The sequence below is a fragment of the Dermacentor silvarum genome, chromosome 5 (assembly GCF_013339745.2).
Source record: "Dermacentor silvarum isolate Dsil-2018 chromosome 5, BIME_Dsil_1.4, whole genome shotgun sequence".
Taxonomy (NCBI): Eukaryota; Metazoa; Arthropoda; class Arachnida; order Ixodida; family Ixodidae; genus Dermacentor; species Dermacentor silvarum.
The window spans coordinates 143549521-143568939 of record NC_051158.1 but is presented as its reverse complement, the minus strand read 5'-3'; the positions used below and the strand labels follow the sequence as shown (position 1 = coordinate 143568939).

The window sequence follows — 19419 nt, the reverse complement described above, 5'->3', positions numbered from 1 at the left end:
TGTTTACGATATGCGAATCACCACGTATGAAGACTCACGACGCCACCTACAAGAATAACGATGTGGCGTAGTAACCGAGAGCGCGAGCCAGCGTCTTCATGTTTTGTTTTCCACGCGACGTCATCCTTTTACTCAAGGCGTGCATCTGCTCCCGTTTCTCTAACCACGCGACGCTATCCTAGGCCCGCACGCTGGCGTTGGCCGCTGACGTCACGCTCCCCCACTTCGCAGCCGCGGCTCGAGGCTTCGCCCCGCTCCGCGAGAACGCCCACTCAGATAAACGGATCCGGCGGGTTTGAGCCTCCTATGCTTAATGTACTAGAATAAAACTGCGAAATTACGATGAAAAACTTGTAGCGTACGAACAGTACTGTGCTCGTACTGGATATTGTCAACGTGTAACTGTGATCACAATGAGTGCTACAGTTAAAAAAAGTTGCCTATGCGTAGTTCTTATAGTTTAGCTGTTAATAGTTATTATTTATATATGAACACTTCAGCGAGAGATCTCTTTCATTAAGCAGGTTGGTCGCGGAACCGATGACAGCCAATGAGGCAACCGTTGACACCCCAAGGGGAAACTAACTTAATCAGGCGCGAAGGCGCTCGAGCGGACCTCGGCGTGCTTGGCAAGAGGGACGTCCCCTCGTTCATTCGACGCCACCGACGGGACGAGTAAGGCACGGCAGGCGCCAGGAGGTCCAAGATGTTCATGAGAAAAAATAACTACGGCAACTTCGCAACACTACACTCCTACGGAATAAAACTAAGCTTGTGAGCGAGATAGCTTTACTTCTACATGGCTGATACCACTGGTACTCGCGAAAAATACTTGTGAAGAATGCTGGTGGCCATATTTTTTTTTTGCGACAGGGCCATCCCCCTGTCAGTGAGGGGGCGATGCAGAAATCTGAGGGGGGGGGGGGGTCAGGACATCCGGACATCCCCCCTGGATCCGCGCCTGGGATGAAGAGCGGTGAACGAGAGGCAAACGGGACCGACGGCTTGCGGAGACGGGGAGCGGCTGGATCTTGGTGCAGCACTGTCGGCGTTGATGTTCCTAGGCGGCGTGTAGCGCGAGAAAGTGAGATTTTCTGGTACTTGCCGATAGCGACTCGGAGACGACCACCGAGGAGGCGACGACCAGTGGTTACTGCAACCACGGGCGATGTGTCCGATACCGGAACAAATTAAAACAGATGGGTCTGTCATCCGCTGTGCGCCAGTGAGCTGGGTTGCGACGGAGTGGCGGAAAGCATTGCATCTGGGAGCGAGCGGCTGGAGAAATCTGGTAGGCGTTCGTATGGCGGACCGAGCAGAGAGATGGACTGCCCAAACTCGCTATTTCCTCCCCAACGACCACTTGTATAAGTGAGATAGCGGGCACGCTTTCCCAACAGTTGGAACGAACTGGAGCCGGAGTAATCGCTTCAAGCTCACTGCGAACTATACGCGTTATATCTTCCGGTCCTGTCGGCTGAACGAACCGTGGCGGGTCTTCGCACGAAGATGTCGCGGCGGTATTGGGCACTCTGTCGAAATGTTGAGGGACGCGGCGGCCTTTCGCTTGTTCGAAGCGCCGGCACGTCTTTATAATTGCATCCACAGTGGCACAATACTTACACATCAGGAGAGACAGAGAATAAACATCTTTATTATGTAAATGCAGCTTTGAAGAGGCGTCCTCTTTCCGGAATGCCTTGAGCTCGCGCCGCGTCCTGGGCCCTCACAATCAGCCGTTGCTGATCTTCGAGGTCAGAGCTGGCCAAGGCTCTCTCCCAAAGCTCGTTGGTGTGGTAAGGGCTCGGAGGATTCAGTGGTGCCTCTCTGCAACTTCCTGCTATGTGCCTGAGAGACCCGGGCTCTGCGCAGAAGCGGCATTGCGGAGAGAATTGTGTAGGGGCTATGAGGTGATTTCTGGTTGGGTTGGGGATTGTATTAACCTGTAGAGCTCGGAGGAATCGCTCCTGCTCTCTAGGTAGTGACTTGTGTGGGGTGCATATGTTCTGCGGGTTAGCGTGCAGTGTTGTGTGATGTCTTGGTACGAGACTTGGTGTGATGTGTACTTGGTGTGTATGAGTCTTGGTGTGATGTCTTGGTACGTTTACATTCCTCGGTGTCGGCTCGGTGGGTCAAATCTCGAGCCACGTGGTTGGCGACCTCGCTGCCAGGAATGCCCTGATGAACTGGCGCCAGATGATCTTGACTGATCTGGTTGGCTGATTTGGATTGATGATCTTGAGCGTAGTGGCATGAATTCTACCGCTAGAGAAGTTGCGGAAAACCTGTCGCGAGTTGGTCAGTATGATTTCAAGCTCTGTTTGGGAGAGTGCGAGGGCTATGGCCGCTTCCTCGGCTTGGAGTGGATTGTATCGGGTGAACGAAATGCTGCTCTGATGTTCTTTGTTGACGATTATGGTGGCTGTTGTGGCTGCACGTCAGAGTAAAGACCCTGCATCCGTGTAGGCTGTAGAGGGTAAAGTCCCGTATTGCATGTGTGTGGCCTGGGCCCGGGCCTCCCTTCGCTATGCGTGGTGCACTGGGTGCATGTTGCGAGGTGAGGAGGTACAGTGATGTTGCTCCGGATGGCATGAGGTAAGCTAACAGTATGAGGCGGTGGATGGCCGAGAGGGGCAGAGAGCCCCAGGCGTAAGAGGATGGACCTCCCTGCTTCCGTAACAGCCAACCTTGTTCGCTGGCTGGATAAATGTGCCTCGATCAGCTCCTCGGCCGTGTTGTGCATTCCTAGTAGTAGAAGGCGTTCTGTGGACGTACTGATCAGTAGGCCCATCGCTACTTGTATGCCTTTCTGATCATTGTTTGATTTCCATGAATTCGGTCGCGTTGAGTAGTGCGTAAGGAATAGCGTAAGGTATTCGAGATTTGACGAAGGCTTGGACAAGCCGAAGTGTGTCCGCCTCCCCCATGCCTCTTGTCTTTGTTGTTATTTGGCGGATCATGTGGGTAGCTTGGGATGTTGTATTCTTAAGCTTGTTAATATTGTGGTGTTGCGATCCGACTGGAAAACCATTCCCGATATCTTTACGTCTGAGAGCTCTCAGACGGAACGAAGGTGTTTCCCTCCAAGTGTATGTTGATAGTGGGCGAGTCGGATGCGTGCTTCTTTCGCGGTGAGACCAGGAGTAGCTCCGGCTTTTGGGGGCACAGCTGAGGCCGTATGACAGCCTAGTCGCTCACCACGTCTGCCGCTTCCTGCAAGCGGCTCTCCATTGCCCCGATGGACCCTGTGGGCGACCAGATTGTAATGTCGTCGGCATATAGGCCGTGCCGGATCCCCAGGATGTTATCGAAGAGCGGCGGAAGGCCTATTAGGACGATATTGAAAAGCAGAGGGAATAACACTGCGCCCTGTGGTGTTCCGCGCCCGCCTAGTAGGAAGGGGTTTCTGGCTTAGTCCTCGACATTTAGGATGGCTTTTCTATCTGAAAGGAAATCTCTGATATAGGAAAACGTGTTGGCCCCACAGTCCAGCGTGTTTAGCACCTGTAAGATTGCTGTATGCGTGACGTTATCGAACGCCCCTTTAAGATCTAAGGTGAGGATAGCCGTGGGGCAGTTGCGCGTCGCTGGTACAATCACCTCCTCTTTCCGCTGAAGTAGGATGTCTTGAGTTGAGAGGTGTAGATGGAATCCTATCATCGTTGTTGGAAGTTTCCCCGAGTCCTCAAGGAATGGTTGTAGCCGGTTGAGAACGATGTGCTCTAGGAGCTTTGCTTCACACGAAGTGAGGGAGGTCTGTCGTAGGTTCTCAACGGCTGGTGGCTTGCCTGGCTTCGGTATCAGACAAACCTCGGCCATTTTCGAGTGCTCGGAAAGGATTCCTTCCCTCCATACCTTGTTACGGTGAGCGGTAAGCGCTAGTAGCGAGGGGTTGTCAAGATTGACAAGTGCCTTATTGGCGATTTGGTCCATTCCCGTGGCTGTGTGGCATCTCAAGTCCATTATCGCTGCTGTTACTTCATGTACATGAATGTCCCCATCTAGGAACTCGTTTAGAGTGCCGGTGTAGTAGGGTGGCAGAGGCTCTGATGGCTGTGTGGGGAAATACTGGCTTTGAGAGTCAAAAGGAGGTCCGCCTCATTTCCTGGAAATTGGTGGATCACTTTTGCCTTATTTTGGTGGGATTTCGTTTTGCTGCTGGTCGGGTTCATTAAATACCTCTAACTTCCACGTCTTGGAAGTACTCAGTCTTCCTCTCAAGCTGTCGCAGAGGGATAGCCAATTTTCGCGGCATATTGTGTTAGCGTATTCCTCAGCCTCTTGTGTGAATAGTGCGATTCGCCTCCTGAGGTTGCGATTTCATCTTTGCCCTTTGCAATGCTTCAGCAGGCTACGCCGGGCTTCCCACATGTGGAGCAAGCGAGCGTCGATGCGCGAAGTGGTAGAGGATGTTGAAAGTACTTTGGTGTGCGCCTTCACAACCTGGTGAAGCTGAGTGATGCAGTCCGTAATTGACTGAAGCTGTTGGCTCTGTTCGTTTGTACCTCTTTCTTCTCTTATCTCCCACAACTTGGTCCAATCCGTTAGGGGAGCAGTGCCTATCCTGGCTTTGTATTCGAGGCCATGGAGAGTTGGCTAGCAGCGCGAGGTCGCTGCATAGGTACTCATACAGATTGGCCCAGCAAACTTAGGGGATGTTTCTGGTGAGGGTTGAGTCGGGTTTCGTGTCTCTTGTAACACTTGGGCCGAGCCTCGTGCTATTCCTTGGATCGTTGACGAGTGTGAGATCCACGTCATCAATAACATTGTGAAGCAGGTTTCCCCTGGGGTTGGTGTACGTATAACCCCAGAGGGGGTGGGCTGCATTGAACTCGACCACTATTAGAAGCGGATGGTTGCCTGCCGCGTGCGTGGCTTGCTCCGAAAGCTGTGTGAGAACAAATGGCGCACTTTTCGGTTGACAGTAGGCGTTTAGAACGAACATAGAACACATGAGGAGATTGAAAGCATCACCTGCATTAGCTTTTAGTATGTGACCTTGTCTGCCTCGGTCATGTTGTTATCAGCCTTGCGGCAGAGAGCCAGCACATCCTGTATGTAAACGACATAGGATTCTGTGGACGTCTGAGCGCGGCATGCAAGTTCTTTTTTTACTGCCAACTGACGACCGACAGGTCTGACAAACAGGTCTCGCATTTTTTCTTTGCAGACATCCCAGCTCGTTAGGTGAGCTTCATGCACATCGTACCATTGCTTCACAGTTCCTCTCAGATAAAACATCTGGTTTGCTAGCATCATTGTAGGATGCCACCTGTTGTCGCACACTCGCTCGTACATCGCAAGCCAGTCCTCGACGTCGGCGTTCTCCGTGCCACAAAATGTCCCCGGGTCCCGCGAATGAGTGAGGATGACAGTTGGCATTGACTGCTGAGGCGTTGTCGGTTGTGTCGGTTGATCTTCCATTGTGGCGGCAGGTAGATGACGTCCGCTGCGAAGTTCCGTGATGGTACCCCGCACCTTCCACCAAAATTTATAGGAAGAAAGCAGGCCCACGAGCGTAGAAGAATGTATATTTACAAGCGATGTATATGGCGTTGAGGCAACGGCCAGAGTCTTCGTCTACCTCCCGTTAGTGTCCCCATCTTCTTTCCCTTCACCAAAACAATATATACAAGAAATAAAACTACATCAAATAAACACACACACAAGGCGACTGAAACAAATAGATATGAACAGAGCATATATGCAGCAATTGTTGAAATCACAAGAAACATAAACCGCAATATGTTATTATGTACATATAACAATAAGTAAAAACGAATGTGTTATCTTAAACCCGTTTTCTCGCAACAAAGTTTAGAAAGATGGTACGTTTCAAAATTATGGGGTTTTACGTGCCAAAACCACGATTCGATTATGAGGCACGCCGTAGTGGGGGAATCCGGAATAATTTGGACCACCTGTGGTTCTTTAACGTGCACCTATACTTAAGTACAAGGGTATTTTCAAAATGGCCAGTGGCCGGGATTCGATCCCGCCACCTCGCGCTCAGCAGCCCAACACCACAGCCACGCAGCAACCACCGCGGGTTGAAATATGGTAAGTTACCTTAAGTAGATATGCGTGATGGTAGGTTATTCCATTCAATTATTGTGCGAGGAATAACTGATATGCTGTAGAGTGATGAGCGACAAGCTATGCGTTTCTTTTTGTTAGCGTGGTCACGGCGCGGGAAGCCTGCAGGGGGTGGCGAAAATAAGTCATCGTGAAGCGCGGAATGATGATAAAGTGCATGAAATAACGTTAGGCGAGCAAATATGCATCGACGTGATAGTGGTTGCAACTCGGCACGTTGTTTTAATGCTGTGACGCTGGTGAAGCGTGAATAGTGTTGTTGATAACGTAGGCTTCAATCGCGATTCCATATGAAGGAAGCATATTAAACTTTTGGGCGGATCAGCATGATATAAGCAAATTTTTTAAGTGTGAAGGAGCTTGCTTAAGGTTACGCTTAAGAAGACCGAGTGCTCGGTTAACTGATGGAAAGACGGTGTAAATATGGTAATGCCAAGTTAAATCACACTGAAGATGAAGGCCAAGCTACTTGTAAATTAGCGTTAGTTCTATGCTAGCATTATTGACAAAGTATAGGTGGCATGAAATCGAGTGGAATGGTTGGCAAATGACATTAGCTTTATTGTAGACGCATTTAGAAACATTAGCCACGAGTAGCACCAAGCAGTCACCGCATCAATATCAGTTTCTAGGGAAAAGCGGTCAGCGTCAATAGTAATATTAGGATGTATATCACACTCATCTGCGAATTGTCGAATTCGGGTTAAGACATGTTTGGTTAAATAATTAATAGAAATTATGAAAAGTAGGGGACCACGTACGCTGCTCTGGAGGATTCCAGATGTTAAGGGGACAGAAGAAGAGTTACAGCCAGGTGAATCGTTGACTGACGGAGAGGAGATCTTTAATCGATGCAAGAACGTTTGGGCGAATATTTAAGTGTGTTAATTTGATTGGAAGCTTGTGAAAAGGAACGCGATGAAAAGCTTTAGAGAAATTAGGAAACTCTGCGTCAACTTGAAATCCTTCGTTCAATGCCGAAAATATATCGTTAGTAAATCCGGCGAGTTGCCTGCTGCATGAACAATTCCAATGAAAACCATGCGGGTACTTTAAAATGATATCATTGTCTTCTAGTTACTCATATGATCATAATACTTCCCCAAATACTACATCGGTTCAATTAAACGATGCGTTGGGGGTAAAAGAAATGTCACGGACGTATTGTTATAATCGCATCTTCTCTATATTTAAGAAACGTTTTTATTGCTTTTTGAATTGTGATGCCCTGGTAAACTATGAAATTGAAAGGCCTGCTACTGCAATAGTAAAACATAAACTCGACCAATGAAAGAATATCAAAGAAAGGGAGAAAGACATCCATAAAGGAAAAATAGCGGATGATTAAAACATCCCATAACATAGGAATGGGCGGCCACAGAATAGTATAATGACTGCACAAAATGTCGCTAACACGCCAACGTTTCGTGACAGCGCTCTTTGTGATAGCCGTCACTATCTGTGTGCACTGACTGCACGAAAAATAACACAAAAATTACTCTAAACACATCGAAAATAAAAGCAGGCAACAACGAATCTACATGTAAAACATTTAAAATACATTGCATAAAACATTCCCGCCGAAGCTCGTCTGGGAGCTTCCTAATTATGCGTTAATATTGCACCACTTGGTCATCTTCACGAGGCCCTGTGCCATTGTCCATGACAAGAAACTTGCTGCGGCAAGTATAAATCCATATCAACGCTTACCATCATCATCATCATCGTAATCGTCATCAGCCTATATTTTATGTCCACTGCAGGACGAAGGCCTCTCCCTGCGATCTCCAATTACCCCTACCTTGCGCTAGCGTATTTCAACTTGCGCCTGCAAATTTCCTAACTTCATCATCCCATCTGGTTTTCTGCCGACCTCGACTGCGCTTCCCTTCTCTTGGTATCCCTTATGTAACCCTAATGGTCCTCCGGTTATCCGTCCTAAGCTTTACACGGCCTGCCCAGCTCCATTTCTTCCGCTTAATGTCAACTTGTATATCGGCTATCCCCGTTTGTTCTCAGATCCACACCGCTCTCTTTCTGTCTCTTAACGTTAGTCCTAAGATTTTTCGTTCCATCGCTCTTTGTGCGGTCCTTAACTTGTTCTCGAGCTTATTTTCTAACCTCCAAGTTTCTGCCCCATATGTTAGCACCGGTAGAATGCAATGATTGTACACTTTTCTTTTCAACGACAGTGGTAAGCTCCCAGTCAGGATTTGGTAGTGCCTGTCATATGCACTCCAACCCAATTTTATTCTTCTGTGAACTTCTTTCTCGTGATCAGGGTCCGCTGTGAGTAATTCACCTAGATAAACGTATTCCTTTACAGACTCTAGAGTCTGACTGGCGATCCTGAATTCTTGTTCCCTTGCTGGGCTATTTTACATTATCTTTGTCTTCAGCCTATTCATCTTCAACCCAATTCTTACACTTTCTCGATTAAGATCCTCAATCATTTGCTGTAATTCGTCTCCATTGTTGCTGAATAGGACAATGTCATCTGCAAACCGAAGGCTGCTGAGATATTCGCCATCGATCCTCACTCCTAAGCCTTCCCACTCTAAGAGCTTGAATACTTCTTCTAAGCATGCAGTGAATAGCATTGGAGAGAGTGTGTCTTCTTGCATGATTCCTTTCTTGATAGGTAACTTTCTACTCTTTTTGTGGAGAACCAAGGTAGCTGTGGAATTCTTGTAGATGTTTGCTAAGATATTCATGTATGCCTCCTGCACTCCTTGATTACGCAAAGCCTCTATGACTGCTGGTATCTCTACTGAATCAAATGCTTTTTCATAATCTGTGAAAGCCATATGGAGAGGTTGATTGTGCTCCGCAGATGCCTCAAAACTTCAAGTGTACCAGAGAGCTGGAAGAATGCCCACATTATACTAATCCATAAGAAGGGAGACGTTAAAGAATTGAAGAATCATGGACCCATTAGCTTGCCTTCAGTATTGTATAAAATATTCACCAAGATAATTTCCAATAGAATCAGAGCAACACTTGACTTCAGCCAAGCAAGAGAATAGGCTGGCTTCAGGAAGGGATATTCTACGATGGATCATATCCATGTCATCAATCAGGTAATCGAGAAATCTGCGGAGTACAATCAAATCAATGCTTACCAGTAGTTATCAAACTTATCGGACTAGATCCGACCCTTATCGACCCTTAGCGGTTGTTATCGACCTTATCGGACTCGATACAATTCTTTAAACCCTTTTCTATCCTTATCAACCTTATCAGAGATGATCCCACGCTTATCAACACTTATCGGTACTTATCAACATTATCGGACGTGATCAGAGCCTTATCGGCCCCTTATCCACCTTATCAGAATTGCTCCAATCATTATAAGCGCCTATCGCTCTTTAGCCACTTATGCATCCACGCCGAGCCATTGCCAGCCGTGATGAGACCCATATAACTCCTCATCACTGCTTATCACAAATTGATTGCTTATCCCTTTGTGTTGTGCGGCCCGAAACACATGAGCTCTCAGAGACCGATGACATTTAGGTCGGCGAAGGAACGCAGAAACGAAAGTCGCGTCCTGCGACTCGCGAAACGCATCAGCTGTGTGGTGTATTTGGCATTACATTTTCTGAATTTTGTTGATGTCTACAAAGCTCCAAGTCGGCTCTACATGTGGTCCTAGAGATGGCTTTTATTCCACCATCTCAAAATATTTCAACCATTCCTTCATAGAAGCTGTTCTCCTTTGAAATTTCATTTGTACCGCCAATATAACACGCTCATATGGTTCAGATATATTCATCGTGTACAAGCGTGGGCGTTCAGCCCAGCGGTAAATACACTCGGCTTCTGACCGTGGGATCGTAGGTTTGAAACTGACCACCGCGAACGTTTACCCTTTCAAATTTATTTTGTGTTCTGCATTATTTCTTAATAGCGATTCGTCTTTTCTTGTGGAGGCGGATGAACGGATTTCCTCGTTCGGTAGGCATAGAAATTCCTACGCACTAAAAGAATTTCGGCAGAATCCATCTCGCGATTACTCTCGACGTAATGTAATTAGCAAATAAGCAATGTAGCGACGCACCCTATTACTGGAGGTACCCTAATTTTCAATATGAAATGGTCATTCTGAGATAGCCATTGCTTCGATGGTATGCAACATGCACGGCCACCGGGACCGTCCCACGTTGCTCAGACGCTCGGAAGCCTGGGTAGCCCATGATGATGACGATGCAATGCCGAAGAAGGAATGACGTGAATGCAAGGTAAAATGACGACGGCATGACAGTAATGGGATGACGACGATGGATAGGTAGATTCAAAGTGCCAAAGTTGGAAAAGGATGCTAATCGCAATAAAAGCTATAAAAGGTTGTCGTAAGTTCAATTGAACCTTCACAAAACCAGAATATGACCACATAAAGGACTCCTATCTAGCCGGTTCAAGTGTCTGTGAAGCGTCTTTCGCTGCGAAGCTGCTCGAACCAAATGTTTAAGCATTTCTGGAACACATTCTGTGAAACCTGCACGAAGCTTAGACGTACTGTCAGCGTCAATGAAACGTGAACAGCAGAGCGAGTGGCCCAAGCATAAGTGAAGATATAGTGCGCGACCTACACTCATCACCATTGACAGGCGCTCACTGCGCAATACCCTATAGTTATTTTCCCTTCTGTTCTGGTTCCTATATTTGAACGGGAGAAAATAAAAATAATACTGATGCTAGATTATGGCAGTTTGCGGCGAGTATTGTCGCACAGTTCGCCGAAATCATATGTGCTATCGGCGTCAAACGAAACGCGAACAGCGATGCGCGCGCTGCAGTTTGCACCGTTGCCATTAGACAGATTCCCACATGCGGTTTGCCACTTGTACACCACATTCATTCTTGCGATCAGCAAACTTTCGCAGTGTGGTATCGCTAGTGGCCCGCGTGGGCATGCCGAGCGCATTTGGCCGTTTGATTCCAAACCAGCGCTGTGAGGCCATACCAGATGCGCGCGCTGGTTTAATGTTGGTGAGTTGACGGCGCGCACTATACTTTCCACGGTACCTTCCAAGGAGTTTTTTTTTTTACCTTCACCTATGCTTGGGCCACGCGCTCCGCTGTTCGCGTTTAATTTGACGCTGATGCTACCTGAATGATTATACAGTGTGTCCGTAAAGTCGTGGCGCACTTTTGGCTGGTCACAGGAAAGCAACAGAACAAGATAGAAATCTGAAACCTGAACCAAATAAATAGAAAGCTCTCCAAGTTTCCGAAGTATGATGTGCAAGGATGTGCGCACACAGGTGATGACGCAGCAGCACGAACTGCACCACACAGGTGATGATGCAGCACCGCCATCGCAGCACCATGACATTAGTAATTTTAAACAGAGAATCACAGACGTTATTCCATCTGTTACACCAGACGTCCTTAACATTGTGTCGGAAGACATTGAACATCGTTTAGGTGTGTGTAGGGCAACAAAATGGAGGCCACATTGAACTGCACTGCGCAGGTATGAAACGTGCAGCGTTTTCCTTTTATTTTGTGAACATTGCACATTTCTATCTTGTTTCGTTTATTTCCTGCGACCGGTTAAAATTGCACCTTGACTCTACGTGTTTAGTCTCAATCAAGCACATATTCGTAAGAAAGATTCTGCTTGTGAGAATATCACAAGGAAACATTTCTTTATTGTCAACTCATTCCTGGCTGTACCTTTCCGTCAGCAATTCGCGGTGTTTCACGCTGTCACGCAGTATTTGTATCAAAATTTATTTTTGAAAACTATGATTTGTCCATAATAAAAGAAACATCGTTCTGGCTTGGAGACGAAGGTTTATCTGATGGAAATAGATCTTTTAAACACATGGGCGTGTTTCGTACACGTGTAAATCTCCACATTCTCCGTTAAATTTCTGATGTTTTTGCGTAAGGCTGAAAGGGGAACACTTGTGCGAATCCTGACGAGCAGCTGCTCTCCACTGAGGGCCGGTACACTGAGAGCATGCTCCTCGCCACACGCACGGCCACTATCTCTTTTTTATTTCAGTTTATTGCTTTTTGGGCGTACGGTTCGAATGAATATATATATATATATATATATATATATATATATATATATATATTCGTCTACCTGTTTAGGCGAGCACACTCGTAACATAGGTTTGTCATCCTGCCAATATAAGCCTTTCCACCTCCACATTCAGATGGCACTGCATTGAATAGCTTCAACGCCGCTCCTCTACCACAGAGTAAGTAAACATTTATTTAGAATATTCCAAGTACGCGGAGTCGATTGGTGAAGCCACCCCTGCATTATTTGCGCGTATCTGCGAACCACATGACCATTTAATACAATGGTACAAAGTCACGAAACCATACGTCCTTTATTTATTTATAGAGCTTGTGCAATGAATATGCACCATATAATTTTGCATATCCTGAAAGGCGTTTTGCAACACCCAGGCAGCTACTAAAGATATAATAGTCGTGAACATTCACGGAATGACAGACATGAGCATACCACAATATTTGAGCTCCTAGCAGTATTCAAAACTCGTCCACGTCATACATTTCAAAACGTTGTTTACGTAGAAAGCTCTGCTGGAAACAAAGTGGTATTTTAATATAATTCCGCGCCAACGACAATTACAGAGCCTTTTCACGGTGTTCACGGCAATGAATACGCCTGACGCCCGCGTTTCGGCTCATCAATCCTCTGTTTCGGCGGATATCATTGGCAGTCGCTCGTTGGTGGACGCGCCACTTAGACCAACGCTTCAGAGGACATCTAAGCACATTCGGAACGCATTTTCGTACAACCGCAATGATCAGTGAATACACGCCGTACGGAGTGCCGTACGGGGCTAGAAGTCTATTCCAATGAGTCCATACTTTCCACTACTAGACAAAATCATCGTCAGTGACATTTGCTTTGCTTTCTTTACTTGCGTATCACTTGAAATCAGCGGCTTGTCACATTTCTTACTGAATAACAATATTTGGCTGCAGTCACTCTTCGATTGTTTATTTTATGCTTAATCGCTAACATGCGGGCTTAGATGCAGCAGATTTCTTAGCGCGCACACGGCCTGGCAGGTGGTTGTTGTGTACCTCATAATACGTGGTAGCACAAACGTATTCTCGCCTGTTTCTCGGTTACTGTTTCGATATTCACGGTGCATTGTTTGAAGAGTGCGCCCATTCGCTCATTATTGGGATAACAATTATATGAACACTCCAGGCGCATTTTCGTTGTCAGCGTCGCCGTGATGTACCGTATAAGGTTCAATGGTTATAACTCCATTGCCGCGCGACGAATGCTGTATGTGGCAGTGAAAGTGTGCGAGGGGAGCTGACGAAAGTGGTTCATTCTTGCGCGCGCAAGGCAAGAAAGCAGGGAGGAAGCGCGCCGCCTCCTGTAGCGCGCAAGCCACCGGAAGGGGGGTGGGGGCGGCAGGGAGGGGACGGTGTTGTACGTCGGCAGCAACTGCATATTCCGAGGCCGCGCGCGCCTTATCTTGAAAGCGATCTGCGTTGGGGGAAGATTCTAGGTGCGTCGACGCCTCATACCTTTGTACGTGCGGCGTTCCCGCTGCTCAATTTGCGTTGCACAACACGAACGTTAATTCGCTCGCTGCTGCTGTGGCGCTTCCTCACGCCAGTGTTCTGATAGCGAGTGCCTACGGTCACCGATCCAGTGCAATTTGTTCATGTTGACCTGTGCGCGCTGATGCTATGCTTGTTAATTGTGTGGGTAAGCGAATCTTTGCAAGTTTATACGGCTGATAAACTACTTCCTTACATCTTATCATCATCATCATCCGCTTATATTTATGTACACTCTAGGACGAAGGCCTCTCCCTATGATCTCCAATTATCCCTGTCCTGCAATAGCTGATTCCAACTTGCGCCTGCAAATTCTCTAACTTCATCGGCCCACCAAGTTTTCTGCCGTCCTAGACTGCGCTTTCCTTCTCTTGGTATCCATTCTGTAACTCTAATGGTCCACCGGTTATCTATCCTACGCATTGCACGGCGTGCCCAGCTTCATTTCTTCCGCCTGATGTCATCTAGAATATCAGCTATCCCCGTTTGTTCTCTGATCCACACCGCTCTCTTCCTGTCTCTTAACGTTAAGCCTAACATTTGTCGTTCCATCGCTCTTTGTGCGGTCCTTAACTTGCTCTAGAGCTTCAGTGTTATCCTCGAAGTTTCTGCCACATCTGTTATCACTGGTAGAATGCAATGATCGTACACTTTTCTTTTTAACGACAGTGGTAAGCTCCCGGTCAGGGTTTAAGAATGCCTGCTATATGCACTACCATAGCAGTCTAATAATTTGCTGTTGCAATCAATGCTTTGCTTTCGGACGAAACTGCGACTATATTAAAAAACAATTACGTTGCCATAATGAAGAAAACGTTTTATGCTGGAGGCCGAGATTTCACTGAGGGAGTTATCTCTATCAGACATGAAACCATCTTTATAAGTGGAAGTCTGTGCTTTCTCATCATCTTTGTTGTTTTGTCGTAAAGCCGAAGAGAACACGTGTGCGAATACTGGCGTGCACCTGTACTCCACTTGGCGCAATAGCCATCGCCGCACGCTTTTTTTCTTTTTTGTTTGTTCTGTGATAGACCAGATTCAGTGGACCAGACCAGTGGTGGCTTGGAGCAGAGGTAGAACACCCGACTTCAAATCTGAAGGTTGTAAGTTCAAATGCTGCTCCAGTCCACTACATTTTCAGGCATGGAGTGGTGCCTGACACCGGCAAAAAAATATTGCCGAGAGCTAGTGGGGCTATACTAGTTCAGGTGCAACCATACTAGGCAGGCCCACTAAGCTTCATCAAAGTCACTCCCTCACCAGAACAGGAATTGGCCTCCCTGGTGCAGTATTGACTCCGACAATTAATCCATGGCCCTCAGTCCCCGGTGGCTGCGGAGCACCTGTCCAAGGCGGCGGTCAGACGTGCGACGTGGCAGAGGGTGCTAAGAATCTCTGGGTCCAGACAGGCCGCCAATGGAAACTGAACCTGGCAACATTCAACACGCGCACCCTCTCGAGTGAGGCTAGCTTAGCAGGACTATTTGAGGAATTATCATGCATTGCCTGGGATATAATTGGCCTCAGTGAGATTAGAAGAACTCGTGAGGCTTACACAGTGCTGACTAACGGCCACGTCCTCTGCTACAGAGGTCTTCCAGATAAGAGAGAATCCGGGGTAGGATTTCTAGTTCATAACAACATAGCGGGCAACATTGATGAATTCTACAGCATTAGTGAGAGGGTAGCAGTCGTCGTAATAAAGCTGAATAGGAGGTACAAAATGAAGGTAGTACAAGCCTACGCCCCAACTTCCAGTCACGATGATGAAGAAATAGAACAGTTTTATGAAGATGTCGAATTAGCAATGAGGAAGGTGCAAGCTCAGTATACTGTGGTCATGGGCGACTTCAATGCAAAAGTGGGCAAAAAGCCGGTTGGTGAACAAGCAATTGGCAACTACGGCATCGATTCTAGGAATATAAGAGGAGAGATGTTTGTAGAATTCACGGAAAGGAATAGGCTCCGAATAATGAATACATGCTTCAGGAAGCCCCACAACAGGAACTGGACCTGGAAAAGCCCTAATGGAAAAACAAGGAATTAAATAGATTTCATACTCTCTGCCGATCCAAGCATAGTGCAGAATGTAGAAGTGTTAGGTAAGGTGAAGTGCAGTGACCATAGGTTAGTAAGGTCTAGGATTTCTTTCAATTTGAAGAGAGAAAGATATGTGAAATTAGTGAAGAGGAAACAGGCCAACCTATACGCAGTAAGGGTGAAAGCAGACCAAATCAGGCTGGTGCTCGCAAGCAAATATGCAGCTTTAGAATAGGAAGATGAAGATAACATAGAGGTAATGAATGAAATCGTAACCAGGCTGATCTCAGAAGCAGCAATTGAAGTGGGAGGTAAGGCACCAAGGCAACCAGTAGGGAAGTTCTCCCAAGAAACAAAGGACCTAATAAAGAAACGACAAAACATGAAAGTGCCCAACTCAAGAGATCAGATAGAATTCGCTGAACTAGCGTAAAATATGGACGCAGCATGAAATCAGTAAGAAGAAAATTGGCATAGGACAAGGCAAGATGTATGCACTGAAAGATAAGCATGGTAATATCATCAGCAATTTCGATTACATAATAAAAGCAGCGGAAGAATTCTATACCGACCTGTACAGTTCCCAAAACAGTCAAGGTACTTTCGTTCGAAATAGTGATCAACCGTATAGAGAAGCTCCTTCTATAACTAGCGATGAAGTTAGAAGGGCCTTGATAGACATCACCAATGAAAAGCGGCTGGAGAAGATGGAATAACAGTAGATTTAATCAAAGATGGAGGAGATATCATGTTTGAAAAGCTTGTGGTCCTTTATACGCAATGCCTCACGACTTCAAGTCTGCCAGAGTGTCGGAAGAACGCCAACATTATGCTAATCGATTAGAAGGGAGACGTTAAAGAATTATTGTCCAATAAGCTTGCTTTCAGTATTATATAAAATATTTACCAAGATAATCTCCAATAGAATCAGGTCAACACTTCACTTCAGCCAACCAAGAGAACAGGCTGGCTTCAGGAAGGGATATTCTACGATGGATCATATCGATGTCGTCAATCAGGTAATCAAGAAATCTGCGGAGTACAATCAACCTCTCTCTATGGCTTTCATAGATTATAAAAAGGCATTTGATTCAGTAGAGGTACCAGCAGTCATAGAGGCATTGCGTAATCAAGGAGTACAGGAGTCATACGTGAATATCTTAGCAAATATCTACAAGGATTCCACAGCTACCTTGGTTCTCCACAAGAAAAGTAGAAAGTTACCTATCAAGAAAGGGGTCAGGCAAGGAGACACAATCTCTCCAATGCTATTCACTGCATGCTTAAAAGAAGTATTCAAGCCCTTAGAGTGGGAAGGCTTAGGAGTGAGGATCGACGGCGAATATCTCAGCAGCCTTCGGTTTGCAGGTGACATTGTCCTATTCAGCAACATTGGAGACGACCTACAACAAATGATGGAGGACCTTAATCGAGAAAGTGTAAGAATTGGGTTGAAGATGAATATGCAGAAGACAAAGATAATGTTCAATAGCCTGGCAAGGGAACAAGAATTCAGGATTGCCAGTCAGCCTCTAGAGTCTGTAAAGGAGTACGTTTATCTAGGTCAATTACTCACAGGGGACCCTGATCATGAGAAAGAAATTTACAGAAGAATAAAATTGGGTTGGAGTGCATACGGCAGGCATTGCCAAATCCTGACTGGGAGCTTAATTACCACTGTCGTTGAAAAGAAAAGTGTACAATCATTGCATTCTACCGGTGCTAACATATGGGCCAGAAACTTGGAGGTTAACAAAGACGCTCGAGAACAAAATAAGGACCGCACAAACAGCGATGGAACGAAAAATCTTAGGAGTAACGTTAAAAGACGAGAAGAGAGCGGTGTGGATCAGAGAATAAACGGGGATAGACGATATTCTAGTTGACATTAAGCGGAAGAAATGGAGCTGGGCAGGCCATGTAATGCGTAGGATGGATAACCGGTGGATAATTAGGGTTACAGAATGGACACCAAGAGAAGGGAAGTGCAGTCGAGGACGGGAGAAAGCAAGGTGGGATGATGAAGTTAGGAAATTCGCAGGCGCAAGTCGGAATACGCTAGCGCAAGACAGGGGTAAATGGAGATAGCAGGGAGAGGCCTTCGTCTTGCAGTAGACATAAATATAGGCTGATGATGATGATGATGAGACCAGATCCTATATGCTGCCCAGCATAGATAAAACTAGCGTCACCTAGCTCTTTCCACTTTAGGCGTACTATTTTAATATCACCTTCTCTAACTGTTTGGGCAAGCGTACTCGAAACATAGCTTTGTTATCTAGCCATTATAGGCCACCCCACCTCCACATTCAAATAGCACTGCATTGAGTGTGTAAGTAATTAACAATTATTTTAAATCTTTCAATTACGCCGAGTCGAGTTGAAGAAGCGATCCCTGCATTATCTGAGCGCATCTGGTAACCGCGCGATCATGCATTTAATCAAAAGAGACGAAGTCACGCAAACATATATCTTTTCATTTCCTTTCATTTATAGCGCCTGTGCACTAATGATTCAACATGTTCCTTCGTATATTATGAAGGGCGTTTTGCAACACCCATCGCAGCCAATAAATATAGTGGTGGTGAACAATAACCGAATTACAGCTTTAAACATACCGTAGGATTTTAACTCCTAGTAGTATCAAAAATAATTTCGGTGGCCCTTCCACTCCGTGAAGATGGTTAAGCAGGGGAGCTGAAATGTGCCGTCCCCGTGTTTATTGGGTTAATCACGGTGGTTCATTAAAGTATTTCTCGATTATGTGGTTACACACATACACTTTCGGCTGCGACGGAGAGAACGAAGCCACTGACGGTATGCCCGCAGTCCACCATTGTGGCTTGCGTTCGATGTCTCGAATTTGCTCGGAGGCGTGGTTAGCAGCATCCGCCCGCCATTGCCGCTTGCAATTCTTCAAAATAAAATTACTTCAAAATTACCTCTGTCTATTACGTAAGACAAAGAATGGCTCATACCGCCTTAGTCAATTCATCATACCCCCGTAAACGTGGCCTCCCCATTACGACGACAGAATAGAAGTGAAATTCTACGCTGTAATGATGAGCGGCAACGCAGCCAGCTGAAGAAGACAACGACGACAAACGCGGGAGCAGTGGCACGAACGCATGCCGAGCACGAGCATGAGCGCAACCCGACGGGCGCCAACGATCCAGCTGCGGAGGAAGACGACGACACTCGACCCAATGCTGATGATGTTGGATTTATTAAAACAAGTGACTTCGCCTAGCCATATACGATTTCACCTCAACAGATTGCCACCTGTAAGTAGTGGGTCGAGGGCAAGAGTGGGTCGAGCCCAAGAGAACAAAAAAGACCGCGCGGCCCTTCCCTGCTCGAGCCAGCCCCGACGGACGCGTTTTCCAAGAGCCAGCTGCTCTACGGTTTATTACGCCTTCAAGACTACTTCTCAAGGCTCGTGATAAACTGGTAGAGGTGCTGGTTACGCGTCCTCACGGATGTTGCAGGCCCCTCCAAGGATCCGCGCAACGAATCCAGTGCCTGTCGACACTCCCGTGCATCGGGCCAGCCGCAGGATCAGGGGACTGTCTCCAGAAGTCGTCGATGCTACGGTTCCCACCAAATCAACCGGTATGACCAGCGCTTCCCTTCAAACCGCCCCAACCGGTACGGGAAGCACGATGTCGAACCGGTACACACTTGAGAGCCAACGAATCCCGAAGACGT

The 19419-nt window shown here is 46.7% G+C and overlaps 1 long non-coding RNA gene across 1 annotated transcript in view; it reads left to right on the top strand.

Moving 5' to 3' along the window:
• Window positions 1-12224: 12224 nt before the first annotated feature.
• LOC125945461 (uncharacterized) overlaps window positions 12225-19419 on the top strand; it is a 41256-nt gene continuing 34061 nt past the window's right edge. The window contains exon 1 of the long non-coding RNA XR_007466906.1: window positions 12225-12314. This is a non-coding gene — a long non-coding RNA (uncharacterized LOC125945461). The remainder of the gene's footprint in view (window positions 12315-19419) is intronic.